This window comes from Suricata suricatta, chromosome 1, assembly GCF_006229205.1.
Source record: "Suricata suricatta isolate VVHF042 chromosome 1, meerkat_22Aug2017_6uvM2_HiC, whole genome shotgun sequence".
Lineage (NCBI taxonomy): Eukaryota > Metazoa > Chordata > Mammalia > Carnivora > Herpestidae > Suricata > Suricata suricatta.
In genome coordinates, this window is record NC_043700.1 from 71,753,609 (window position 1) to 71,781,464 (window position 27,856).

A 27,856-nucleotide genomic window follows, 5' to 3' on the forward strand; every position below is an offset into this window, starting at 1 on the left:
GAGAGAGAGAGAGAGAGAGAGAGAGAGACACAGAGAGAGAGAGAGAGACAGACAGACATATACCTACAAAACCAAGAGACTTTTACATAACAATCCAGCTATCTGACTTTCACGTTTAGAGTGTATTGCTGAACTTTGAGTGACCTAAATCATCATGTTCTGCATGGTGGGCCCCTGCAGTGAGTGCATTATCCACAGCCAAATGTGCAGCATTTGGCAACTAAATTTTAGGGCATTCTTATTTTTAATAACTCCTTTTTTTTTCATATAAATGGTAAGACTTTGGTCTAGTAAGTTATTTTACTATATATAAAAGTTCAGGAATCTTTTGCAAGTATATTCTCTCCTAATTATTTAAAAATTAGAAACTCTGAAAAAAACCAGGGGTGTATGCCAAAGAGTATTTGATCTGAAATAAATATACTCCATATACTCTATATAGTCAAGATGAAATTTCCATATTTGCTATGAATTTGTTTTCATTTTTCTTAAGGGAACTTTATCTGAATGTTTTATTATTGTTGGCAAGATCCAGATCCTGAATCTCCCTCAGTGCTTTGTTTTGTTCAGTCTTGGATTTTGGACCAAAATAATAACCGTTTATTAATCTGCCAAAAATTCAGCATCACCACTTTTTTTATTTCTTGACGATTACACAGTTGTCTTGGCTGTCATAAAAATTACTTTGCTTCAAAGTAAGTGTATAAAAATGTGTATAGACACACAGATACACAACAGACACATACTACATATATGTATATTCAAGCTAAAAGATAACTTATGTGGGCAGCTGGGTGGCTCGGTAGGTTAAGCATCTGACTCTTGATTTCAGCTCATGTTATGATCTCATGGTTTGAGAGTTCGAGCCCTGTGTTAGCTCTGCGCTGATAGCTCAAGGCCTGCTTGGGATTCTCTCTCTCGCCTCTCTGCAATTCCCCTGCTTGCTCTCTGTCAAAATAAATAAATGTTAAAAAAATTTTTTTAATAAATAAAAGATGGCTTTGATAAAATGTGAAATCCAATTATTAGCATACTTTGAGAAAAAATAAAAAGACAGGAACATGTGTTTTAATTTGTTTTGCATTGTCAAGAGCTGTGAAATGGGGAATATTATGAGTAATGGATAATTTACCTTTACCCTCAAACTATCAATATATGGGTCTGTGTTACATACACTCCAACATATACTGTGTATATATATTTCCATAGGAATACAACATTGAGTTAACTTGGGAGGAAATGTTTAAAATGTCTTCCAAAAGATTATCAGCTAGTTCAGTAGAGGTACTGTGTGGAGGCATTTGTATCTTCTTAGAGCACAAAGTATAAAATGACCGTAGAATTTCCTGTTTTAACCAAGAACGAAGGAGAGCTATGAGCCATGAGCCATTCGCTTCCTGAGTGGACTTGTTCCAGCTGTGCAGATTGGTCATAGCACATCTGCCAATCAGAACAGGCCCTGGAGGAAAGCCCTCAGATGCTGAGTCTTGTTTACTTGCATTGTGACTCTGTTTCTCCCCTCCTGTGTGTTGTGCCACTAGGGAGTTTTGTGGGGGGGAAATTTGCTATTACATGCTTAAATAAACTCTATGAAACTAGGATCACAGCCACATCAAATGGTATCACGGGCAGACTTTTAGCTCATCTTTAGCCACAGGTAAGAGTTGTTGCTTTTTTATATGAAGATAGCTGAAATGGGTTCAGTTTCTAGCTTTGCTTTGAGATGTTTTACTTTTGTTAGCGGAACTAGCAACCTAACGCTGAAGAGGAGCAACTGACAAAAATGATTAAAATGTGTGCTGTATTGCTGGGACTTTAAATCTTCAGTGCTCAACAAATGAAAAGCCCTGATATTTTTATTTTAGGGGGTGTAAAACTAAGGTAAATTAAAAACAAAAGTTTTAAAAGCGGCAGTAACACTAGGTTACTGTGTAGAGAAACTGGAACCAGAAGCATATTAACATTGTGCGTTTTAGAGAGGATTATATCTAAACAAACATGTTTTATTGTGAATCTTCTACTTGTTAGTCTTTCAGAAAACATACTTCCTGTGTACTAATGCCTTGGTTTAAAAAAAATTCCTTTTCATTATGAACTTATTCAGAAAGAATTGATACATACATTTAACTATATAAATCCTGTGTATTTCCTCCCATAGTTCTCTCTAGAAGTGTTATAGTATGCTTTTATTATCTTTATGTTACTCCATGAGCATAAGGGGGAAATAAAAGAGTTCCTGTCTAATCTTTGTTTTGCCATTAAATTCTATATTGTTAGTATTAACTCAGAAGATACTTTAGCAAACTATATTTTTAACATTACATGAGATTTTTAAAAAGTCATTGCATAAGATTTTATTGTGGCTCACACATTGCTTTCTGTTCTTAGTTTTTCCATAACACTGAGACCTTTTTACTTTATTTTTAAGCATGTACTGAAAAAAAATTATTTGGAGTAAAAACAACAACAACCACCACCACCTGTGGATTTTGTAGTTCTCCCTCATATACAAGTGTCTTCAGGTGGATTAACAGCATTTCACAAAGTCCCCAGAGGCACTTTGGAAAACCTCAAGCAGCCATACCCTTGCCTCTTACCCTGTAGCAAAATTTCTCAACCTCAGCATTGTTGACATTTTGGGTAAGATAGTTCTTTGTTGTAGGGTGCGTTGCAGGATGTTTAACAGCATCTTGGTCTCTCTGTCCACTAGATACCAGTAGCTTCCTCTTCCTCAGTTGTGACAATCAAAAATGTCTCCAGGCATTGTCAAGTGTCCCCTGGGGGAGGAGGAGTGAAATCCTCCCTTGTTCAGAATCACTGCTCTCTATGGCACATTAGACCTAATTATCAGTGGGACCTTGAAATCCAACTTGCGAACAGTTTTGGACACTAGAGAGTTAAGAATGAGGCTGTATAGGTCTCAGTATGTTTGCAGATGTTGCTGTAGCTGACTGCTCATTTTTCCCCTCCCCATCCTGTTAGAAGCTCTTGCCAACCATGATTCATGGAATGATTTTTTTGAGCTGAGTAATCTGTGGCTTTTCAGTTTACTTACTTTCTTTCCTTAGCTAAATTTGTTTGGGTTTTAGCAAAGTGTTCAAAACAGTAAAGATCTTTGTTTTGGGGGTTTTCTTTTTTTTCCACAGCAAAGATCTTTGAAAATGAAATAAAACATGTAATGATATACTTCCCAAGTATATGATTTTAACAAACCATAAAAATTTTATGTGCCTATCTTTGTATCCTTTGCACCTCTTCTGTCAGACAAATCCTCTCAACTCTGACGAAGAGCCTTCTGCAGGGGAAGACACAGCAACCTTTGAAGAGTGCTTGTTGAAATCTAATGGTGTAGCGGCTGGTATTTAAGAACTTTTTGCCCAGGGCTTCTGAAGAGCATTTTGACATGTAACTCTTCTTTCTTTACAGATTGCAACGAACGAAATAAACCAGAGCATCGTTCTTCAAGGTATGAGTTTATACTGCTTAATAATTCTGTGTAACACATCTCATTTGGAAAATATTTAGAGGTAGTACAAGTATTCATTATAGAGTTCTTGTATATTTGAATCTTCTGTGGCATTCAGAGAAGCTTCACAAGGGAAATATTCCTTTATATTTCCTGAACATACTTATATTTCATGAAGAAAAATTCTTTATGAAATTATTGACTATATGAAAGACATACTATATTTTGAGAATTCCTATCAGTGACAGGTAAATCTTTACAAAAAATTTTATTTTATCTCTATTTCCTTCCTTTGGTGGTTTATTTTCCTCCCTGTTCTTTGACCAATATTTTTATAAGTATGAATTTCTTTTTTCCTAATTATAAAACTAACATGAGATCATTATAGAAATTTTAAAATATTTTTTGAAATAAAAAGTATTAAAAAACAAAGCAAAACAGCTTGTCTTCCATTAGCTGCAGATGGCTGGTTACTGCTAAATATTTTGTGCAGTTCTTCTAGTTTTTATCAGTATTCAGTATATGTATTCTAGTTCAATTCTTTAAGTTCTTGTCACATAGTTTTGAAGGGCAGGAAGGCTGTTTCACCTAAGCCCCTCACGCACACTGAGAGTGTATTTCAAATAAGACCTTCACCAGCACTGAAGAGTGTTCTTAAAAATTCTTGTCAAACTTAGAGATAGAAAAATTATCTACCTTCTACTCCTACACAAGAATGACAAGCCTCTGTTCAATTTTTTTTTCTTTAGCCTAGTTCTATGAAGGATTATGATTTCTTCAATATCATTTTTACCTTATTTCACAGTCCATCGTTTTTTCTTTGCATTTTGTGTTGTGGGAACTGATAAGATGGTAATAATGCATTCACTGGGTTGACTGTCCTGATAAACCAAATTCTGATGCTTTTTCAAGGTCTCAAACCCAGAATGTATTGATGTCAAATGAATAAAAATACAAAATCTGTGAAAACTCCATTAGTTACTCCTACATCTTGCAGAGATGGTCAGTCAAGACAAGTTAGTGAGAACTAATTTGGGAGAAAAAAATACAACAGAGCATTTTGAATGTAAGGCTGATTTTTTTTTTTCAGGTATAATTCACATATGGAAAAGTTCACTCTTCTTGGTGTATGATTCTATGAGTGTTGACAAATACATACAGTTATAAAACCACCACCACAGTCATAGAAAAGTCTATAAGGCTGATTTTTTTAATTCTTAAAAGAAAAAGACAATGTAAGAGAGAAGACTTTGACAGCATGTTTAACTGTGAATGACATTAAGTTCGAATGGTTAAAAAAAAAAAAACACTTGGTTTGATAAAATCAGGATCCATAAGACCCTTGACATACTGAAGGTTTGACTAAATCAAACAATATGAGTTTTAATTGGAACAAATATAAGTCTTTACACTTACGTCTGAAAGACCAAAGGAACACAAGGAGATAAGGTGGTCATAACAGTATGCTTGGAAAAAAAAATCTTGAAGATTTAATTCTTCATAAATTTGTCATAAGTCAGTAATTTTATATCATTGCCTATGCCTCTCTGAAAAATGTCAGCATTGATTTAATTATACTGAAAGAATTATAATGTCCTGTGTAAGAAAAGTCATAGCTCTAGACCATACTTATTGATACTGTATCCAATTTTGGATCCACAAGGCCTTGAAAAAGTAAAGTATGCATTGTTGATATCACTTGAGGAGCTTAAGGACAGAGTCCCACACTCCACCCCTGAGGTTCTTATTCAGTAAGTGTGGAGTGAGTGGATCCTGGGAATCTGTCTAGTAAAGAAGTCCATCAGTGATTCTGATGTATAGGCAAGTTGGGAAGCACCGGAATTGAATATAGCAGCTGAAAGCGAAATAAGTCAAGCAGAGAAGGACAGATACCATATGTTTGCACTCATAGGTCTAACAGGAGAACAGGAGAAACCTAATGGAGGACTAGGGGGAGGGGAAGAGGGAAAGAGAGTTGGGGAGAGAGAGGGATGCAAAACTTGAGAGACTATTGAATACTGAAAACGAATTGAGAGTTGAGGGGGGGAAGAGGTGGTGGTGATGGAGGAGGGCACTTGTGGGGAAGAGCACTGGGTGTTATATGGAAACTAATTTGACAATAAACTACTTAAAAAAATGAATATAGCAGCTGAGTTGGGACAGGGAATATAAAGAGAAGAGTAGTGTAGAAATCGAAGTTAAGTCACAGGAAGACTTGTGTCAAGAGTTTAGTGAATTTAGCATAGGTGTGCAAGTTAGGGCAAGTATATAGGACAGAAGTACCTCTAAGGTATAGGCTTTGAGCACCTCTGAGCAATTGGCTGGTGTGTAGAAAACACTAGCAGACTTGTTCTTCCTAAATGCAGTCCCCACCACCAGCAACCAGGGATCCTTGGAGGAATGGCTCATATCAGGTCTGGGGAGGAGAAAGTACAGGTGAGCCTGGACTCATGGTGTGACAGGAAGAGGAAATGCTCAACTTATGAGTCATGTCAAAAGGCCTACGGGGTGCCTGGGTAGTTCAGTTCACTAAGTGACTGACCCTTGATTTCGGCTCAGGTCACAATCTCAAGATTTGTGAGTTTGAGTTGTGAAGCCTACTTGGGATTTTCTCTTTTCCTCTCTCTGTCCCTCCCCCAGTCATGTAGTCTCTCTCAAAATAAATAAACTTAAAAAGATAAGGAAAATGTATTTTTTAAAAAAGGCATAGGAGGCAGTTTCAGGAACCTCTTACTGGCCAAATCTGGGACAATTTGTGTATCAAAAAATTTTTTTAAGTGATAATGGATTCTAACACATTGGATTTTTAAAAATCCATGCAGGAAAGATCATAGAGTCAGAAAATCATTATTTTATAATTCTTAGTATAATAGCTGATTCAGGCAAGAATTTTCAGTGGCTCCTAAAAGTTAGGTAAAAAGTTGTTGGAGGGACACATATTTACACTGCCTTAAAATTATTTTAAGCTTTCAATTACAAAGGGGAAATGTACCTTTTCAGTGAATAGATCTAGTGATCTCAGTCTTTTTTTTTCCCCCCTTAATGTTTATTTACTTTTGAAGGAGAAACAGAGAGACAGAGTACAAGTGGAGAGGGACAGAGTGAGAGGGAGACACAGAATCAGAAGCAGTCTCCAGGCTTCGAGCTGCCAGAGCCTGATGTGGGGCTTGAACTCACGAACGTGAGATCATGACCTGACCTGAAGTAGGATGCTTAACCAACTGAGCCACCCAGGCGCCCTGATCTCGTTCTTTTTTTAAAATCTTTTTTTTTAATGTTTTATTTATTTTTGATACAGAGAGAGAGAGAGCATGAGAGGGGGAAGGGCAGAGAGAAGGAGACACAGAACTGAAGCAGGCTCCAGACTCTGAACTAGCTGTCAGCACAGAGCCCGACGCAGGGCCCGAACCCACGGACGAGAGATCTGATCTGAGCTGAAGCCAGAGACTCAACCGACTGAGCCACCCAGGCGCCCCTTAAAATCTTTTTTTTTTTAAGTGTGTGTGTTTTTTTAATTTTTGATGTTTTTTATTTATTTTTGAGAGACAGAGAGAGAGGGAGGCACAGAATCCGAAGCAGGCTCCAGGCTTTGAGCTTGCTGTCAGCATAGAGCCTGACGCGGGGCTTGAACACGAATCGTGAGATCATGACCTGAGCCGAAGCCAGATGCTTAACCGATGGAGCCACCCAGGTGCCCCTCTGATCTCATTCTTAATCAGGCAGTCAATTTATATCCTTACTAGTGGAGACATCCTGACAGAATGTGCCTCCATGTGGTGCATTAGCAATACACATAGATATCACTTATGTGCTAGTAATCCTGGCAAAACCAGATCATGTAATAAAAAATACTAAAAGGCTAAAAGAAAAATTCTAGATTAAAAGGGACAGAAGTTTTCCTTAAATTGGATTTTTAAGATCCAGATGTTTTTAAAAAGCACTTTGGGAATAATTCAGAAAACTTTAAATATGAATTTTATTTTAGGTAATGCTTTATTAATAAAACTTTTCTTAGGTAATAATAGAAATGCTGTTTTGTGGGAGAATGTCTTTATTCTTAATAGATGTACTGGAAAGTAATAGAGGTGGTGTAGTCTTAGGTTTACAAAATAAATCTCAAGTGATTTATGAGAAAAAAAGGAACAAGAGATTAAACAGAGCAAATATGGGAAAATATTAATTGGTGGAAAGATGAAAGATATGTGGAGTTAATTGTGCTGTTCCTTCAACTTTTTCAGTAGACTTGAAATTTGCAAATTAAAAAGTAGAAGTGGGGCACCTGGGTGGCTCAGTCAGTTGAACTCAGTCTGACTTTGACTCAGGTCATGATCGTGCCCTTTGTGAGTTCAAACCCCACATCAGGCTCTGTGCTGACAGCTCAGAGCCTGGAGCCTGCTTGGATTCTGTGTTTCTCCCTCTCTCTCTGCCCCTCCCTTGCTCATGATCTGTCTCTCTCTGTCTCTCAAAAATAAATAAATGCTTAAAAAATAAAAATTAGAAGTAGAGGGAACTGTTCTCTGTTTCATGGAGTTCCAGAGGGCAGAATATGCATTTGTGGGTGAAGGTGAGGGAGGTTATTTCTGTACAATGTGAGGAAGGAATTCCTAACAACTGGTCAAAGTTGGAGTGGGTCACTCTGTAAGGGAGCATTGTCATTGGAAAAGCTAGATGGACTACTGCCGGGCATAAAAAAGAAAGGTTCATACATTGCAGAATTATTATTCTAGGTGGTTCCAGTTTCTTGCTCATTCAGTAGCCAGTAGGTATTTTTTGAGAGGCCTTAATCTGGCCTCAAGGTACCATAGAAAACAAGAACAAGTCTGAGCATGGAGCACCCATTGTTTTGGATTACACTCTCCATCTCCGGGATCCAATCTTCCTAATTCTGCTTCTGACAATGCTTGCGGTACTCTTCAGGGTATTTGGAAAGGACTCAGATACTCAAGGGCTATGCTACTAGTCCTGGTAAGCTTAGTATTTAGTACAGTACCTGGTCCATGATAAGCCCTTAATAAGTAAATGTTTGTTGAATAAATGCCAATTATAGTTCACAGAGAGAAAGGAAAATGCCAATATTTTCCCCTCGCAAATTGGGAGGAATCTGACTCTGGAGAGCTCGCCACAACTATTATTGACTATGTTTGTCACAAGTACAACAAGAAGTAATGCCCCATAAGAAAGGAGAGATGTTTTTCCAGGATAGGCCATTGTTTTCTGTCCAGAGGTCTGCTCAGACTGGCAGTGACCCGTTCTTCCCCTGCCGTTGTCAGCAGAGCAGGGCTACCCCACTAGGCCCGCAGTGCATCAGGCAGAATATCTGCATCAGTAGAGCAGAAAGAAGAGAATATAAACAAAAGTCACTTAATTTTAGTATGTTTGTTGGTTCTCCTCCGGCCACTCACTGGGCTCAACACCCAGCAAGGATGAGATGTGTTTCTTTTGTTTATATTTTTACAAGGCCAAACACTCCTATAGCTTTCCTAGTGAGAAGTGAATAAATCTGGATGTCTCCCTTTCATTTTGGTGCTGAAAGAAGGAAAGCATAACTGTTGTCAACAGAAGAGTTTTATCAGATAGAGGTCACCACTAAGACCTCAAGCTAAAAATACTGCTTACGCATCTCTAAGAGGCTTGCTGGATGCTTTTTGATTAGTTTGTTTTGACGTTGGCATTTTAAAAATTTGCTTATTGCTGATTAAGCTCTGTTGAAGTCAGAAATATCTGACTTCTTGTCTTTTCCTTATTAGTTTAAATATACCATTTACCAAATTGATATCCCCTGGAATATTCTTATGTAGGATATTAATCACTATACAAGAAATAAATACTCATGCACAAAAAAAGTCCATGAAAAGGTGAATTAAAACAAAATTAGACATGGGTGCTTGGGTGGCTTAGTCAGTTAAGTGTCCAACTTCGGCTCCGGGGATGATCTTGAAGTTTTTGAGTTCGAGCCCCCTGTTGGGTTCTGTGCTGACAGCTCTGAGCCTGGAACCTGCTTCAGATTCTGTGTCTCCCTCTATCTCTCTGCCCCTCCCTTTCTCATGCTCTGTCTGTCTCTCTCTCTCTCTCAAAAAATAAATAATAAAATATTTAAAAAATTAAAAACAAACAAGATTAGACATATTTCTTTGCTGTGATTCCACTAAGAGTCTTTGATAGACTAAAGTGCATTATAAAACTCAAGTGAAAGATTTACTATTCAGGATTTTAAAAATTTGTTTGAATTTGTAACTTCCTTTCCCAGACACAGCTATTAATAACATATAGAAAAATATGCTATGAAATGACACTTTGGGAAACTAATTGAGAGAGAAATAGGAGCTAAAGATAATAAAGAAAGTTAAGCCCTGTGGCAATCAGTGCCAGGAATGGAAAATTAGGAGCTCTTTTTACTACCATACCAGCTCTGAATAATAGATCCCAATGACTTATGGGGGCTGCAATCAGCTACTTTGTCTTAAATGTTTTACCTACTACAAGGAAATAACTTACAGCAGCAAAAAGAAAAAAAAGGCTCTGAAATGAGAGCCCGAAATCTCCTTCTCAGGCATTATCATTTGAATCTGTCTTCCCAACGCCTTCTTAAAACCACCTGTTAAATTCCCTTTGACATCTATTCATAAAATTCAGTGAAATTTCAGAAAAATCACACACATAAAATGTTTGAACTCAACAAAATGAAATTTACAAGGAATAGGAAAAATTACCAAGGCATTTTTGAAGTTTAGAAGAGGGAGGTGGACTCCTCCAATTAATTAAGACAGTGTTTTGTCAACAAACAGAACAGGTCAAGGGAATAAAATAGAGTCTCCACAACAGACATAGATGGATACACATCGTTCTGCGTCTTATGCTATCATAGAGGCAGCATTCAGATTAAAGGAGAAAATGGACATCTGTCTTCTGCAAATGGTGCAGAAACAATTGATTATCCATATTTTTAAAAATTCAGATGGAATTTGTTTTATCATATGAGGTAGAATCTAAATGCATAAAAGTCCAAAAATGAAACTAAAACATGTGAAGAAATAAATGAGAATATCTTTATGACTTTTGGGTAGGGGAATGAGTTCTTAAACAAGGCTCAACAAGTACAGACCACAAAGAAGAGGATTGGTAAATTTATGTGAAAATTTAAACCTTACATACATAGGGGTGCCTGGGTGGCTCAGACAGTTAAGCATCTTGCTCTTAATTTTGGCTCAATTCATGATCTTATGGTTTGTGAGATCAAGCCCCATGTCAGGCTCTGTGCTGACAGTGTGGAGCCTGCTTCGGATTCTCTCTCCCTCTGTCTTTGCCCCTCTCCCCACTTGCACACACATACACCACTCTCAGGACATCAAAAGCAGATGAAAAGGCAAGTCATGGGAGTGTACTCAGGCAGCAAAGGCCAGTGACTACACATCAGAATAAAAAAGACAGGGAAATATGTCTAGGGAACTCACAAAAGATGAAACCTTAGCAGCCAACTAATATTTGAAAACCTTATTTATCTTGCTACTATTAAGAAGATACACCAGTGACATGATGATGTGATACTATTTCACTTCTTTCAAATAGGCACAGAAATCTCAAAAATTGACAGTAACAAATATGTATGAAAAATTTGGTGTATCATATTGAGAGAGCAGTTGAACAGTATCTGATGAAGCTGAAAATGCCCTACCCTACAACCAGCAGGTATTATATTCCCTCAGGAAATTCTTTCATATGTTCCAGAGAGGAATCACATAGAAGAATGTTGGGAGTAGCACTGTTTGGATTAAGGGAACTTACTATATATGGCAGCGTAGGCCAATCTCAGAAACATAATTTGGGATGATAAAAGGCAAGCTGTAGAAGGGTAGGTAAGTATGATACTATATTATAGAAGTGGAGGTCCAGAAATGGGCCAAATCTGGCCTGCCACCTGTTTTTATAAATAGTTTTATAGGAACTTAGCCATGCTGATTTGTTTGCATATTATTGATGGCTGATTTTGCATTTAAGCAGCAGAGTTGACTACTTACAACAAAAACCATATGGCCTTCAACCCAGAACAAGCTCTGTGCAGGGCTAGGTCTCACAAACCATGAAGTTTTGACCTGAGCTGAAGTCAGGACACTCAACTGACTGAGCTCCCCAGGTGGCTCTTGCTTTACATATTTCTGTCTCATTTTGTCATTTAAAAGCTATACAAGGAAGGGCACCTGGGTACCTCTGTTGGTTAAGTGTCTGTCTTCGGCTCAGGTCATGATCTCTCAGTTCATGAGTTTGAACCCTGCATTGGGCTCTGTGCTGACAGCTCGGAGCCTGGAGCCTGCTTTGGATTCTGTGTCTCCCTCTCTCTCTCTCTCCCTCAAAAATAAACATTAAAAAAAAAGTTAGACATGAAAACATTTTTTAGTAGTACAGAAACATGGTGTCTGCCTTTATTCCATAGGTAACTATTATTAAGAGTATAATGGTTCAGTGTCTATCCTAGTCTGCTTTCTATGCAAATATATATATTTGAATATAGTGTATATTCAAATTATTTATAATAGCAGGGATGTGTGTGTAGTGTGTATATATGTGTGTACATATATATTAATATACATTTATGCAAATTTGCCCTTTTCACTTAGATTTTAGAAAGCTTGACCATGTTGTTTTCTACTTCATAATTTTTTTAAACTACATAGAATTTTCTTGTGTAATTATATTATTAACTAGTCCTTTATTAATAGCATTTGGGTTGTTTATTAATAGCAAAACAGAAATACTCCTGCAGTAAACATCTTTATCGTATCATGTGCATACATGTGTGAGAAAGCCTGTGTTGTTTCTTTTAAGGTAGATTTTTTCCCCTCAAGGTTGTCTTGAAACTCTTATTCATAATTATCTTGTTTTGAAATGTTATATACCTTACATTTCTACTCTCTTCCCTACTCTCAGGTTGCTTCATGATGATTTTGTGTCACTGCGGGTTCAGTAGGGTTCATTTCAACCCCCCTCCACATAGTATAGCCTGAAACATCACCCCACACAGGGAGACCTTTGAACTCAACATACAGTATATTTGTAGCACATTGGTCAGTACATTCAGACTTAATAATTGATGATGTTAAAATTCAGCAACCACTTTATTATTAAGAATTTGAAAGAGTCTTTGTCTCTGCATTTGGTATCCTATTGTTGGTCTTACAGAGATGTAAAGGATTTTATTTGACACTTTACCATCATTATATTATGGTTTAAATAGATGAGCTAAAAGCAAAAGATTTAACTTGTTTTTGATCTCCTTTCTAAATACGTTTGTTAAAATGTCATGCTCTGCTGGGCTTAGTTTAAATACTATAATTCTGTAGCATCTCCCTGCCCATATGTTTTGATTCCTGTATGTCTATAAACTATAGCTTATGTGTAATTACTTTCTTGCATTGTGTTTTCTAAGCTGTAAGAGGAACATTACTTTTGCTGTAGCATCTGTAATGCTATAAATGAGGTAAAAATAAAAGTGTATGCAGGTTTTGGGGGGGAATCCTTTAGCATTGGGAGATGTGGAAGGATTATTAACATTTTACGTCATGCTACAGAGAATGTATATTTATTATGTTATTTTATTGTGGTTTTCAGAAATGTGAGGTAGGCATCCTCTCCCCCACCCCCGCCGTGTGATAAGGAAAATGAAGCATTTATATGGTTTATCAGTTGGGTAATTGAAAAGCTTTATCAGCTGGCCTACCACTGCCGTAGTACTTGGTGTGGGGGCTTCTCTGAGGTTGTTTCAAATTAAACTACGAGCAGGCAGTTAACTTTAGAACAGCTGCTGGTCCTGTATTTATTACTTTTTCTCAGGGTGGGGATGCATGGCCACCCATTTCTTAGCAGTCCAAGGAGCATATGAAATGCCTGGCTCTTGAATGTTTTCATCCTAATTCTTTTCTCTCTTTCCCTTGGGTCAGTTATATTTTATATGAGTTCTTTATTTTTCTGCAGTATAATTTAGAAGCAGTTATTTATATAATTCTACAGAATTTATAATAAATAGCTTATAATGAAGTAAACTTTGTGTACATCTTGTGGATCTCAGTCTGTTCCTAGGTTATGGCTTTACCCCAGCTGACAAATAGTCTGCATACAGCTAGACTTCAGCTTTTTATTTAAATATTTTCCCTTAGTGGCACAATGTATATCACATTCTTTTAATTTTTTAAATTTTTTTACTGTTTTTATTTATTTTAGAGAGAGAGAGCAAGCATGAGCAGGGGAGGGTCAGAGAGAGAGGGAGGCACAGAATCTGAAGACAGTCTTCAGGCTCTGAGCTAGCTGTCAGTACAGAGCCTGATGCGGGGCTCGAACCCATGAACCGTGAGATCATAACCTGAGCTGAAGCCGGACGCCTAACCAGCTGAGCCACCCAGGCGGCCCGTATATCATATTCTTCAAGAGCACTGATTAGGACTATAAACCACACAATTACTCCTTTTTTCTTTAAATGTTTTCCATTTTTTAATTTATTTTTGAGAGACCGAGAGAGACAGCATGAGCAGGGGAGGGGCAGAGAGAGAGGGAGACACAGAATCTGAAACAGGCTCCAGGCTCTGAGCTGGCTGTCAGCACAGAGTCCGATGCAGGTCTTGAACCCACAAACTGTGAGATCATGACCTGAGCTGAAGCTGGTCGCTTCACCGACTGAGCCACGCAGGCGCCCCAACACACAATTATTCTAATTCCTGGAAAAACCTTCGTGTGCACAAAATTGCGAAACAGGCACTTAGTAGCCCACTTACCTCCTGTCTCATTAACAGTAAACTGCTGTTAATCAAAATTCATTTTTGTCCTTAGACATAAAACCCTTCTCAAAACCAGAAATCAGGCCTGATCCCAAAAATACAATTTTAAGGTTAGGGGCTTAGGCCGTTTTGATTATGTGCTCCTCTAGACAATAAATCAGATAATAAATCAAATTTTTGTCACTCTGATCTCGTGTTCCAGTTGTAGAGGAACTCTACAATGACACAGAGTGAGCTTATGCAACACTTCTAAGTGCGGTAAAATAAGGCAGACATGCCCAAGGACGGATGTGTGTGTCCCTCTCCTTTTGGAAAGGAGGATTGAGAACCAGTACCCTTTGGAAATTAAGGAAATAAAAGAATACAGGGAGAATATTGGTTGTCTAATTATCTGAATGCTTCAGAATAACATTGTGTCCAAAATACAAACATCCCCTCAATTGTAAACTGGTTTCCTGTGGTTAATATTGTCTCTGGCACACTGCCTTGCTCCAGTCATTCCAGGGATGCTACCTCGGATGACAAGCAGGCCTTAATCCCCACCTATTGCCCAGTAGTTTCTTTTTGGTTACAGATTTTTTGTTCAGGTGTATTTATTTTGACAGAAAAAAGCGTGCACATGTGAGAGCATAGGTGAGGAGCAGAGAGAGAATCCCAAGCAGGCTCTGGGCTGCTGTTGTCAGCACACAGCCCAGCATGGGGCCCGATTCCACAAATTGTGAGATGACCACCTGAGCCGAAACCAAGAGTTGGGCACTTCACCAAGTGAGCCACCCAGGTGCCCCTGTTACAGAATCTTAAGTTCCAAGTAGAAAATATCCTTATCAGCTGAACTGCACTCTTCAGAATTTTTCCATATGGTAAATTCCTGTCTTTAACTCCATTGCTTTTTTTTTTTTAATGAAATTATATTAATTTGTTCTGATTATAAAGCAAAATATGTTCTTTTGGGTGCCTGGGTAGCTTGATCAGTTAAGCATCTGACTTCAGCTCAGGTTATGATCTCACAGTTTGTGAGTTTGAGCCCTGCTTTGGATTCTCAGCTGTCAGCGTGGAGCCTTCTTTGGATCTTCTATCTCCATGCCCCCACCCCTGCCTCTGCACTGCTTGTGCTCTCTCTCTCTCTCTCAAAAATAAATATTAAAAAAATTCTTAATAAAATTAAAGAACAGAGCAGAATATGTTCATGAAAGAAAATTTGGGGGGAAATAAGCATATAAAAGAAAAAATCTATAATCCCAACTCTTTATAGTTAATCACTATTACATTTGGACGTATCTTTTTAAACAGATCCTATAATTTTAACATAGAGGCTCATGAATATACTGTTTAAAATTATTTTTAACATCATAACTGAACATTTTCCCATTTCACTAAGCTTATAAAATTACAATTAAAACTTGGACTACAAAGTAATACATTTTTATTATAGAAAGTTTACCTCAAGAAAGAAAAATACTAAAATTTCTCAGAGTCCAACCACTGAATTATAATTTAGTATACTGGTGGTTCAGTCTTTTTTCTGTGCATATGTTTTTTTTTAAATATATATAATGGGGATAAAACTGTATATAGTGTTTTTCACAAAACAGATTATAAAATTTTTCCTAGGATATGATTTTTAGTGGTATTCCATCAGACATTTCTTATTCAGACATTTCAGTTATTTCTAATTTCTTACTATTAACAATGCTGTGATAAGATTATTAGACCTGCATTTTTATGGACCATCACTGATTAACCCCTTTCTTGTGATAAATTTTTAGCAGTGGAATTAGTAAGTTAAATTAATGGATCAAAAAACTTTAAGATTTTTCATATATACTAATGAATTGCCTCAGTAATAAGTTGCATTTTCACAGTGTTGTAGATCTTGCCCTGCATTATTGTGGATGAATCAGAAAAAAAAATAACCAATAAGAATTTTATTTCTTTCAGTTGAACTCATTTTTGTGTTAGGCTACCCATATTTATTAAACATGACCCATTTTTTTAAGCTTTATTTTTGGTCCAAAACAATGTTTTGTTTTGTTTTTTAATTTTTTATGTTTTTTATTTATTTTAGAGAGATAGAGAGACAGTGTGAGCAGGGGAGGGTCAGAGAGAGAGGAAGACACAGAATCCGAAACAGGCTCCAGGCTCCAGGCTGTCAGCACAGAGCCCAACGTGGGGCTCGAACCCATGAACCGTGAGATCCTGACCTGAGCCGAAACCAGATGCTCAACTGACTGAGCCACCCAGGCGCCTCCAAAACAATGTTTTCAAAGGAGTCTCATACTAATTCACAGCCTCTGGAGATCCTCTCACCCAGAGCCTTTTGGAAACCTATCCAAGGGCATTCAGGACTCAGATTACCTGGATTTGAGGCATAGACATCAGTGTGTATCCCTCGAGCCTGTATTTGAAATTGGGACTGCCTGAGCTCAAGTTTGGGGAGCTCTTTAGGGCAACTCAAAATGAATTTTTAAAAATACTTTTTTAGCTGTTTAGGCCCTGCTTATGCTGGTGGAATCATTCAGAAAAGCTATGGAATAGAAGATAATGTGTTTGGGTTGTTACATGAGTCCTGCCTGAATTGGAATCCAGCTTCCTCATCTAGTAGCTGGGTTCCCTTGGGCACTTTCTTATTTTCCTGTACATTAGTTTCCTCATCTATTCATGAACCTAATAATAATAATACCTGTTTTCTGGGGTTATTATGATGATTATTTGGTTGCTGTATCAGCATTCAATCAAAGAAACAGAAGCAATAGGAGATGTGTATTAAGAGATTTGTTGTAGATAATTGGCTTGTGTGATTGCGGAAGGTGGTGAGGCAAGTCAGAAATCCATAGAGTAGATCACCCCGAAGGGCAGGCTGGAACTTAGGGACACAGATTGAATTTGCTATCCTCAGGCAGGAGTTTTTCCTCAGAGAAGCCTTAGTTTTGTTTTTAAGGCGTCTCAGCTGAATTATCTAGGATAATTTCCCATACTTAAAGTTAACTGATTGGGGCACCTGGGTGGCTCAGTCGGGTAAGCATCTGGCTTCTGCTCAGGTCATGATCTCATGGTTTGTGGGGTTCGAGCCCCACATAGGGCTCTGTGCTGACAGCTAGCTCAGAGCCTGGAGCCGGCTTCAGATTCTGTATCTCCCTCTCTCTCTGACCCTCCCCTGCTCGCACTGTCTCTCTTTGTCTCAAAAGTAAATAAAAACATTAAAAAATTTTAAAACAAGTTAACTGATTAAAAACTTTAACCACATCTACACAATACCTACACAGCAACATGTAAATTAGTGTTTGAATAGCTGAGGACTGTATAGCCTACCCTAGCTGACACATAAAACTGGCCATCACAATTGCTTTGGACCTCAGCGAAGCAGAAGAAGCTCACCTGGATATGAGGTTCGTTGTTTTTTCTGCTTTTCAAGTTTCGCACTCTTCCAGTATGTATAACCCAAAAGTTCTTTCCAATCTGTTTGGTAGGTTTGATCTGTTTTGTTTTAAGTAACTGTGCAGTTGCATTATTCATGATCCTTAAGGATTCTTTGTCCTAGAGCCAGGGTGCCTGGTCATGGCAGGATTCTACACAGGAACATAAGCTGACGTCTGCATAAACACCCTGATCTGACTGGTATCTGCTCTTAACACAGTAGGCTGATAATGCCGTACTCTACTGAGTCTTCTGTGGTTGCAGTGCAGGGAGCCCTTGCCTGCATCTCTGAGGGTAGACACCCGTGACCATGTTTCCACATGGTCTTGCTCCGTTTGGCCATAGCTGAAGGACTTCTGACCTATATGCTTTCATAATCAAGTTGTTTCTCTGAAATTTTAAACTAGAGACAGAGGTGAGAGCCAGAATTTCTTTACTTTGAAAATTACTTAGATTTGGGCTTGGTGGGACATATGTACTGATGAATATTGGGATGTATGGTGATGTGTCCAACTCTGGCAGGAGATTGGAAGAGTAAAGCAGAGGTGGTATAGTCTCCAGATAAAGTAAGGAAAAAATGAGAACTTGTGCAAGAAGCTACCTTGTTTCCAATGTTGTACGAAATCCAGCTCTACTTCCTATGTGTGGGAATTCCCAAGGTAACCTTATATCCTCATAATTAAAACCTCTTGTTTAATTTGAGTTAAAAGGAGTTCAGTTGGTTTCAACCTCACAAGATAACATGCCATTAGAAAAAAAAAATGAGGGTGGCTCAGTTGGTCAAGCATCCAACTCTTGGTTTCAGCTCACGTCATCATCTCATGGTTCCTGAGTTTGAGCCCCACATTGTGCTCTGTGCTGACAGTGTGAAGCCTGCTTGGGATTCTCTCTCTCCCATCTCTCTTTCTGCACCTACCCTGCTTCTTCTCTCTTTCAAACTAAATAAATAAACTTTTTAAAAATTTAGGAAAAAAATGGTAATATTGTAACTTAGAAGTGAAAATTGCCAGTAGCCTGGGTGACTCAGCTGGTTAAGTGTCAGACTTTTAATTTCAGCTTAGGTCCTGATCTCATGGTTTGAAGTTTGAGCCCTGCATCACACAGTCAGTGTGGAGCCTGCTTGGGGTTCTCTCTCTTTTTCTTCCCTTTCTCTCTCTGCCCCTTCCTCACTCATACTCTCTTAAAATAAAATACACTTAAAAAAAAACCTCAAGAAATGAAAATTACATAGTTAACATACATTGGCTTTGGGACTATAGCCTTGATGCTAGGATTTATTTCCACATAGGTTAGGGTACCCTGATTATATTTTTAAAAACTGAGCAGAGTAGTACTTTAGAATATTTATGTACAAACCAAATCCTATATATATAATATATTGTGTGAAGAAAGAAACGTATTGCTTGCCTTATGAACACTGACACCAGATCTGTGTGTTAGTGAGTAATAGAAGCCTCTATTGTTTTTGTCTTGTTCCACCTGCAAAAAAAAAAACACAAAAAAAATTCTTTACTATAGGATCTCCTAAAACAACACAGAATACCCATGAATTTCTAAACCATACCTGGTCTAAATCCAGACCCATGAATTTCCAAACATTTATTTACATATACTCCTTGATATATTATATATTAATTAATCCAGAAGTGATGAAGGTCTTAAATCATTTTCTAATACTTTTCAAGATACCTTTCCCCTACCCCCACTATTGTTTCTGATTTAAATCTTTCAGCCATGGATATTCAATGAAAAAAAGACAAGTTTCCAAGGTTTCTTGGTAACTAATTTACAATTCTTACTTATGTAAGTGTTTTTTTATGTATGTTTTCCTTTCAACATATGGCTGTAGGTGACTTTGGTCATTTAAATTACATAAACCTTTTTCCATCTGTAAATTTGGGATATAAGAGTACCTCCTTTTAGCAGTGGATAGGTGGATCAGGTGAGTTGAAAGACGTGAGATACTAGAATGTGCTCTTTCAGGTTAGCTGTTGTTACTTACTGTCAGAATGGATCTGTTATCAAGTCCAGCTCATCTTACTACAGTTGGATTAAGTGATTCTTACTAAGTAGAATTTAATGTGGAATCTTGGAGTTTTTAAAGTCTGATATTTTGAAAAAATGTAGGGTAGTGGGTAGAGATCATTCAACCCAATAGTATAGATGAGGAAGCTGGCATCAAGTGATGTGATTATGCTCACAGGTGGGTAGTGGCAGGGGTGAGACTGAACGTCCCTCAGACCTCCAAACTTCTCACACTGTTCACTCACTGTGTGATCAAATGGATCCTTGGTCCTGAGCCCTTCATTCTTTACGAATTTACTTCTAGCCTCAATGTAACAGATGCTTTCTGTACAAGGGTAGGTCACCTCTTCCCTCTTCTCTTTGGCTCTCTACTCACATAAAGAGGAGACTTGATCTCAGTGTTTTATTTTATTCTATTCATTAAATTTTTTTTAACGTTTCAGAGAGACAGAGCAAAAGCAGGAGAGGGACAGAGAGAGAGGGAGACACAGAATCTGAAGCAGGATCCAGGCTCAAGCTGTTAACATAGAGACTGACACAGGGCTTGAACCCACAAACCATGAATTCATGACGTGAGCTGAAATCATATGTTTAACTGACTGAGCCACCTAGGCGCCCCTTATTTTATTTTATTTTATTTTATTTTATTTTATTTTATTCAGAGAGAGAGAGAAAGAGGAATCTTAAACAGGATCCATGTTCAGTGTAGAGCCTGATGCAGGACTCAATCCAACAACCCTTGGTTCATGACCTAGCCCCAGCTCAAGAGTTGGATGCTCAACCAGGTGCCCCTTGATCTCAGTATTTAAATAAAATTCTACCCTTTATTATTTTTAAATCGTGATTGTTGAGAATATAGCCTTCAGATCACCCATAGATTTGTTCTGCTTAAGCCTGAATAGAAACCACAACTTGGATTCCTGTTAGGCCTGATGTTGGAAGAATTGTGACTTAAATAATATCTGCATGAAATACTAAAGAATACAGATTTGATACTAACCAGATGTATTGGGGTTTCTGTACAATGACATACTTGAAAGTGAGATTCACTTATATTAAATAAATAGTGTGTGATAAGCACTTTGCTGGGCACTGAGGTAGTTTCTATTAAATCAAAGGAATTGGAACTGTACAAATAAATCTACAGACATTTCACCCCATTCTGCTCTACTTTAAATTCAATTAAGGATAGCAGTCTTCATGTCTCCTGAATTTTTCTTCCTTTTACTAGTAAATTCTCTTCTTTATAAAACACCACCCCAAAATATTCTGCGTTTATATAGAGATAGTTAAAGTGGTTAGCCCCGTGAATAGGCTGTTTGACCTTACCTCAGTTTGGACATGACTACCTTGAGAAGGAATATTTGGGTTTTGACAGTGTTTTTATTGTTCTGGGGAACAATGCTGTCGTTCAATGTTCCACCAATTCCTATGGGGGATCTTTTCTAGTACCTTCTATAATCTGTTACAGACAAAACATGGAAAAGTAGAGTTTACATGATCAGAATGTTTAAAAACACATAATTGTGACAAATGTAACATTAATTTAAGATGTGAACAATAGGGGAAACTAAGTGTGGGGTATAAGGAAACTCAGCATTTCCGTAAATCTAAAACTATTAGAAAATTTTACAATTTAAAAAAGACCCTCCCACAAAAAAAAATATTCAAAATTACTATGACAAAATAAGTCACAGGAATTCAATATTTGCAAAGTGAACAGCTTTCATTTTGCTTTTCCAGATAGTGTAAGATAAAATAATCAAGCCTGAATTATTTCAATAAGAGGAAGGTCATTTGTTCCTATGGAAAGTCTCCATTTGAAAACAAACTCTTATGAAATGTTAGAGTTAAAAGGGAACACAAGTACAATCTTTCTGTTAAATATTCAAATTGGGACCAAAGATACTATTTGAAACAGCTTCACAGAGATAAAATGAACAAACTGTAGGTTCCTTCCTAATTTAGCATAATTCCTGCTGAGGCACAAGTCATCCAGTTTTATAGTTCATAGTGGTATGTTTCTAAATCTGGCTCCCCCCCCGAAAGTGGTTGTTCATCTTTGTATCTCCAGGTTTGGTACAGAACAGATGATGAGTCAATATTTCCTGATTGGAGAGGAGAACTAGAAACATTTACAAATCTGATGAACTCAAGAAATGTATTCTTCTTTGAGGCTACTTGTGAGCTAGAGAAAACCTTACAGATTTGTCTTTATGTGTTGGTTATCTTCACACACTTGCTCCTCAGGCTGCTGAAATCACCTGGTGGACCTGCCACCCCACTTCCTAGGATTGTTCCACATCAGCTGACTTGTTTCACAATGCTGGTGGTGATGATGGGGGAACAGTTGCTGGTGTCATTGACTGTCCTTTCATGGGAATTCCACCCAGTTTTCTTAGACCCTTGGTGTCAGGGTTGTGGCTTGTGGGAATGAGATTAAATTTGGAATAGAGTTTGAAAACACATCTTAGATTCTAATCCTACCACCAAAAGCTATACTCTTTTGTCTCTGTCTTCTCTTTCTTCTTCTCTCTAAATTCCACAAAAAATCCCAAGTATCATCTGACTGGATTAAACTCATCCTGAAACAATTGTATATCTCTCCTAGGAAAATTGTGGCCCCACTTTTAGGAGGGTTTTAGAAGCAAAATGTGTACCTTTATTACACCAGCTTTAGTTGTTTAGAAAGGCTTTCATCTCTCTCCTACTCCATCAATAAAAAAGGAAGGATATTTGATACCTAGATAGATAGGTAGGAGTACAGGTAGTATAAATTACTAAATAATGTATCTTCTTTTTTGAAATTAAGGTTCTTAAGAAAAAAGTTTATCCTTCTCATTCATCTGCCTGCCTGTCTCTCCACCTGCCTACCTGCCCATCCACATATCCATATACACATTCATTTCAGTTGATTTCCGTTGTTGGAAATTGTTGTAACAGGAAGGGCTGTGGCCCAGAAACAACTTGCATATCTTACCAGCCTTCCTAAGGTGACAGCCATTAGTTACAGGTGTAAGCAGGATGATGATGCCACCAGAAGTTTGATTTAGGACTGGACCATCATGCCAAGCCAGTTCTAAAAATGCCAACACCAGACTAGCTGGGCGTTTGAGGAGTGACTCTGGCTTTGGGTGCTGCAAGGAGGTAAATGTTCCTGTCCTTATCTGTTCAGTCTTGCCACTGAGAATCTATTTTAGTATTTTTTAAAACTTGATTATATTTTACACTCTCTGTCAGTTGTATTTCATTTGAATTGATGTGCATGATTAGTTCTAGATCTGTGATAATATGTTTTAAAGATTCCAGATATTCTTGGGTATCTTTCCACGTTTCCTAATCTGTATTAAAATTACGTACTTAAAAAAAATTGCCTGTTTACTTTTCTGTCTTCTCCACTTAACTGGAAGCTCTCAGAGTGTAGGGGCTCATCTTTTCTACTTTCATTCCTCCTCACCTGAGAGAACCCCTGGAACATAGGCTACACTAAGAAAATAATAGTTGCATGAATGATTTTTAAATTCTAAATGATTATGTTCACTTAATGCGGTTATTAACTCCTTGTTTTTTATTTTATGCTGGAACACTAGAGATTGGTGAAATATATAGCTTTCTTTTTGTAAATTGTTTTGAAGTTATGTGCATGCTACTGCTTGCTCTAGGATTTGGGGGAATTTTCATCCCTGTTGTGGCATCTAGATTTGATTTTTGCCTGCTGTTTTCAGAAGGTGATTGATTATGTGATACATGGAATTTTAACTATTCAAAAGTCATAAATTTGACATGACCTATTACTTTTCAAAAATTTTTATATTTTATTTTTTAAGTAATATCTAACCCCCAATGTGGGGCTCGAATCCATGACCCCAAGATTAGGAGTTGCACATTCCACTGACTGAGCCACCCAGGCTCCCCATAAATCTACTTTCTGTTTTGGTTTTTGCTACAGCAAGTCTTTCTTTTTAAATAACTTATAAAAATAACGTTTGTTATATGAAATTTGGAAAATACAGAAACATAGGTAGATAGCAAATCATAATCTCCACCATTTAGTGATAATTGTTGCATTTCAGGCATATGTTGTGGTGTGCTGATAAATGTTTAGCAGTCAGCTCTTTGAGTGTAATTCCAGTATATGTTGGTTGATATTTTTATTTATATTAATGAGTAAGGTGAAAGTGAAACAACCAAAGCATACGTCAGAATTTGATGACCTGAGCAACTTCTTTGCTAATTCAGGTAATAGTATTCAAATAGTGGAAGAATGTTTCCCCAGTGTTTTGTGCTATTCATAATTTAACATCTACAAACACAACAGGCTTTTCTGTTTAATCTGCACTATTAACATTTTCTCCATCACTTTCTTAAATCTAAACAATCAGTAAAATAATAAATTAAGCCCTGGTTTGCCAGTATTTTGTGTAAATACTCTAGCCATGGCCAATTTGAGCTACCAACATGATAGCACAGCTCATGAATGGGGAAGTGTTGCACCAGTAGCATATTGCTATATAGTATTTTTGCCATACAGACATAATAGACATAAATAATCTCAAGAGCATAGATAACAGTAACAGGTGGTAAAATAACTAGGAAATAAGTTTTAAGTATTACCTTTGTGTTTATGTGATTTATTAATTATAAGTTCATATAATTTATGTAAGTTTATGTAACATTTCTAAATTTCTTTAAACATAATCTCTATAGTCATCATGGGGCTTGAATGCACAACCCTGAGGTCAAGAGTTGCATGCTTTGCCAACTGAGCCAGCCTGGTGCTGCAGTTTATATCATTTTTAAAACATTTCTTTATTTATTTTGTGGGGGTAGGGGCAAAGCGAGTGTGCATGTGAGCAGGAAAGGGCCAGAGAGAGGGAGAAAGAATCCCAAGCAGGCTCCATGCTCTCAGTGCAGAGCCCAATGTGGGGCTCAATCTCACAAGCCATGAGATGACCTGAGCTGAAATCAAGAGTCGGACACCCAAGCAACTGAGCCACCCAGGTGCCCCTGTAAGTTTTAGTAATGGCTATGTCTAACAACTGGCCTGCAAAATGTCTGAAAATTTGTCAGCTCTCATAAGCCAGTATGAGCTGGCTCCAGCACACCACTGAGTAGATATGTTCTCATTTCTCTTGTATAAATATAAAAATATATGTATTTATAGTATATATTTCTGTATATGTGTATGTGAGTATATGTATGTATATGTGTGTTTGTATATGCACATATATTTGGTCTTTTAAGTAAGATTTTAAATTTAAAAAAAAATAATGGGCTCATACTAATAAATGGTTTGGGAACCCATTTATCCACTTTATAGAAGTAAATTCTAATATCGGTTGGTCTTGCTTTGTGACTTGCCACAGACTACAAGTCGTTTCATAGTTGTGAGAGGGAATTGGGGAGATTGGTGGAACAAAATGCCTTTCCAGTGTGAGCTGAAGAGGAGAGAACGAATGGGGAGAGGGGCAGCGTAAATCTCCTGTGTAGCAGGTCGTTTATTTCAAAGTGTGGTGCCAGTATGGGATTCATTATTCCTCAGGCAGAGTCCTTACCTGGAGAGTGTTTAGAAACCTTGTTTTACTCATCCACAATAGTGCTCATCCTTTGCTCATCTGGACCCCATACCTGGTGTTCTGTCCTACATCCTCTTCTGTATCTTCTTGCTTCCCTCCTTTCTGCCTCCTTCTGATGCTTATAGGGGGTAGATTTTACCATCTGTGAATCTTTTTTGAATCCTGTAAATGTAGAACTACTTGTTTGAGGGCATTTGGACTGAGTGTCTACAGTCTTAATGAAGTCATACCCTTAAATGAAGGTATCTTCAAATAATGATATATATCCAAACTCTGCTTTTTTGCTCCCTCGTCTATACCTATCAATATACCTGTCGGGTGATTTTATAAACTATCGAGAGTTATAATTTTAAATGACCTTAATAAAGTCCTTTAGCTAATAAATATATTCTTGGTATCAATGGTAAAGTTTTTCAGTGTCTTTGCAAAAAAAAAAATAGATACTAACTGTTGTGCACACTGTTTGCACTCCCTATATAATAGAGAAATTGTTGAATATTTGCAGTAAAAGCTTTCAAGCCTACCCACTATTGAAGTTTCTGTTCCAGTTCCCAGAGGAGAACAAATCCATGTGTTGTTAGAATGAACTCATCTGTTTCTGTGTTCTGTTTTACATTCTTGGTCAAAGCTCTTGCCTTTAACAGAAATCCTTTAAGAACTGTTTTTGAAGGACTCAGTTAAATGGATTTTTATTTGTTTCTCTTTAAGGAGTTAAAAACAATTTTTTTAATGTTTGCTTACTTTTAAGAGAGAGACACAGTGCGAGTGGTGGAGGGACAGAAAGAAAGGGAGACACAGAGTCCGAAGCAGGCTCCAGGCTCTGAGCTGTCAGCACAGAGCCCTACACGGGGCTAGAACTCAAAACCCTTGAGCTCATGATCTGAGCCAAAGTCGGACGCTCAACCAGTTGAGCCAACTAGGTTCCTCTATTTAACGGGTTTTTCAAGCCCTGCGTCAGGCTCTGGGCTGACAGCCCGGAGGCTGGAATCTATTTTGGATTTTGTGTCTCCCTCTTTCTCTGTCCCTCCCCACTCACACTCTGTCTCTCCCTCTCAAAAATAAATAAATGTTAAAAAAATTTTTTAAAAGAGTTTTTAGAGCCCCAAATCCTCTGCCTTGCCTCAGCTCCATAGATCATTGCCATGTCTATTCTCAACCCAGCAAAGTCTGGTGTTTTATTCTCTGGAGGGGTCTCTGAACTGCAGGATACCAAGCACAAACCATAATCCTAACCCTGCCCCTATCCCTAACCACTTACCCCTAAACCTAACCCTCCGGACTTTTCTCTGAACTGCAAGATACAATGCACATACCCTCACCCTTGTCTTACCCTAACCCTAATCTTAACCCTGGCCCTAGCCCTAATACTAATCCTAGATCTGAGAAAACAAAAAGAAGATGGGGGGGGTGTGCGCGGGCACGTGCGCGCACAGCGGAATGTTACTCAGCCATTAAAAATGAAATCTTGTCATTTGCAATGAAATGGATAGAGAGCTAAAGAGTATTTCACTAAGTGCAATAAGTCAGTCATAGAAAGCCAAATACCATATGATTTCATTCATTTGTGGAATTTAAGAAATAAAACAAACTGTCAAAGAGAAAAAAAGAGAGAGAGGCAAATCCAAAAACAGCTTCTTAACTATAGAGAACAAACTGATGGATACCAGAAGGGAGGGAGGAGGGGAATGGGTGAAATAGGTGATGGGCATTAAGGAGTGCACTTGCTCTGATGAGTAACTGGTATTGTATGGAAGTGTGAATCACTATATTGTACACCTCAAACTAATATAACACTGTATATTAACTAACTAGAATTTAAATAAAAGCTTAAAAATTACTTGTTTTTATTCGTAAACGAAAGGTCCTTTTAAGGCCTTTAATATATGGAATTACATTGATTAGGTTTTGCTGTTTTGTGTATGTTTTTTGCTTCGTTGTTATTTTCTACACCATTGATTAAGTCTGTTCTGCTTTAGATATTACTAAGATTTGGTGAAAAGATAAAAATGTAATGCATGAGGTACCTGGGTGGCTCAGTTGGTTAGGCATCTGACTTTAGCTCAGGTCATGATACCATGGTATGTGGGTTCGAGCCCTGCATCAGGCAGTCTGCTGTCGGCATAGAGCCCACTTTGGATCCTCTGTCCCCTTTTCTCTGCTCCTTACCTGCTGATTCTCTCTCAAAAAGAAATGCATTTATAAAAGGGAAAAGGAAGGGCTTAGCCAACATATAATACTCTTGATCAAGAAATTACAGAGATAAGAAATGAATGGCTATGGCAGTCTCCTTTAAAAGATATTTTTAAAAAATTATTAGTGTAGAAAAACCTTGTCCTCTAACAACCTAAATAATTATTTTTATTAATAATATTTAAACCTAGTTTTTAAAAACTATCTGCTCAGTATTTCAAATAAAAAATGGAGCTAACATTTTAGAAGTAATACCTTTTTTGGATTTTAAAGGAAGCATTTCAAACTGACATTCTTTCTCTCTTTCTCTATTTTTTTAAGTTTGTTTATTTTGAGAGAGAAAAAGAGAGCATCCATGTGGGCGTCCGGGAGGGACAGAGAGAAGGGGAGATAGGGAAGGGAATCCTAAGCAAGCTCTGCAG

General features: G+C 37.6%; 1 protein-coding gene across 2 annotated transcripts in view; it reads left to right on the plus strand.

Annotated features, from left to right (window-relative positions):
• Positions 1-1,522: 1,522 nt before the first annotated feature.
• The window catches only part of SH3D19 (SH3 domain containing 19), a 90,622-nt gene continuing 64,288 nt past the window's right edge, over positions 1,523-27,856 (plus strand). For both annotated transcript variants that reach the window (XM_029940184.1, XM_029940194.1), the window contains exons 1-2: positions 1,523-1,657; positions 3,427-3,466. The gene's annotated coding sequence lies outside the window, so the exon portion shown is untranslated. The remainder of the gene's footprint in view (positions 1,658-3,426; positions 3,467-27,856) is intronic.